At 43.6% G+C, this 1,813-nt stretch overlaps 1 pseudogene; it reads right to left on the bottom strand.

Moving 5' to 3' along the window:
• Window positions 1–517: 517 nt before the first annotated feature.
• On the bottom strand, window positions 518–904 carry LOC148018131 (chlorophyll a-b binding protein 13, chloroplastic pseudogene; annotated as a pseudogene).
• Window positions 905–1,813: the final 909 nt, after the last annotated feature.

Below are 1,813 nucleotides of genomic sequence, written 5' to 3'. Positions count from 1 at the left end.
TCTTTTAAAATGAGTGCATAAATGAGTTTGAAGTAAAAGATAGTGTGATAGGGATTGGATATATCTAAGAATATGAGTGCAAATGGGGTTTAAAAAAAACTTTTAATGTTGTAAACCTAAGGGGTTTTTAAAAAATATTTTTAATGATAGATCCGCTTCTACTCTCGAATGGCTGCAATGGTGGCTTCTTTTTGCTCCTGCACACGCGTAAGCGAGGCTTGCTCTCAACTAGCGATCAAGCTTTCTCTCTTGTCCAAGGATACTTGATTTTGCATCATTCTGGAATCTAACACTTTCTCTTGTTCGACAATCTCTTGGTACCTACTCTCTAATGCTACTTCAATTTTGCACAAGTGCTCGTCCAGCTTTCTCCATCCCTTTGTGCAGAGATTAATGGCCTCCTTCTGAGCTTCAAGGTCCCCAAAGAATTGGTGGAGCATATCCTTCTTGCCGCTAGTATGCAGCAGCACAGTAGGAATGTTCGCAGGCGGTAGTCCAAACTTCCTTCCGAGAAGATTTAGGCCTCGGCCTTGAACCACACAAGCTCCTTCAAATCCACCCTCATGTACTTCTCCATCACCTCTGGGAATATGCAGCCCATTGCGTCCGGCATGTCCCATCGATTGTGAATCACCTCCAATGCACGGTTCTTCGTGAAGGCTTTCAGGTCTGTCGAGAGACCAGTAGTGTCCCAGCCATAAGCCCTTGGGAATTCTCCCTTGAAGTAGGATGGTGTCTGGGAGGAGAATGGGCCAAGATACTTGGGACAATCATGCCCGTACCAGTAGTCGGTGCTCATGTTCACCCTGGCCTGAGTGGCAGGCAGCTTCTCCCTCAAAGCATTCTGCTCAGCCATGCTGTTGCCCAGAACAATTGCAATGTGGGTGGAAGTGAGGCCCACCATTGCTTTGCTACAAGAACTCTTTCTCATCTCACTCGAAAGTATCCTAGATCGGCCCTCTCGCGGCCTCAGTCCCTCAAATATAGCGCCTGAGACAAGGGGCTTGGTGGTCTCGATGCCATTGATGGAGGCGATGGGCTTGATAGGGTCCCTCATGGCTAATACTCTTCTTCCTCTTACCTCTTCTTAAGAGCAGCAAGCTGCAAAAATCCTAGCAACTAAGCTTTAGCCTCTTTCTCCCTCTCCTACAGTACCAAGCTAATTCTACTCCTTCTAAGCTAAACCACTATCATTACTATAAGGACCAAAAAATGAGATAGTAGAGGTAGAGGAGAGAATGGGTGTAGCTAGACATAGCTCACCATGGCTCTGATACCATGTTGAGAAACATAGATCTAGAGCTATGCTAGCTATGGCGGACAGAGGTTATACACATAAAACATGAATGAGATAAAGGATTGTAACTCAAGTGAATTAGGCTCCAAGATAGATTAACTTGGACTCATAAACACAATCTTGAGTGTCACAAAATGATGGTACCTTGCAATGAAAATAGACCCAAGTACATGCTTATATAGCTTTTGGATGGTTCTACTCTTCCTAGAGCATACATCATTATCTATCTCTCATACAAAGCCACTTATGGGCAAACCTCTTTAGGGCACACATCCAGCCTCTATGGGCATATATCATTTGATTTCTCAACACTCTAAAGGAGGCCTTAAAGGAAATACAAATAGAGAAATATTTGAAAGACTTATACAAAGATGAAAGGAAGAGCCATGTGGCTATTTTGTGCCTTAAAGTCTAGGAAAAATAAATGTCTAGAGTTGGAAAACAAGGATCTAAAGAGGCAAATAGAGAAAGCAAGACAAGAGCTGCATGTGGCAAAGGTGTAAAGAGATGAAGAGG

This window comes from Lygodium microphyllum, chromosome 21, assembly GCF_053477565.2.
Source record: "Lygodium microphyllum isolate KBCC chromosome 21, Lygodium_microphyllum_v1.1.10, whole genome shotgun sequence".
NCBI classification, from domain to species: Eukaryota; Viridiplantae; Streptophyta; class Polypodiopsida; order Schizaeales; family Lygodiaceae; genus Lygodium; species Lygodium microphyllum.
The sequence above is the reverse complement of the archived record's forward strand: the minus strand, read 5'-3'. Positions and strand labels throughout refer to the sequence as shown.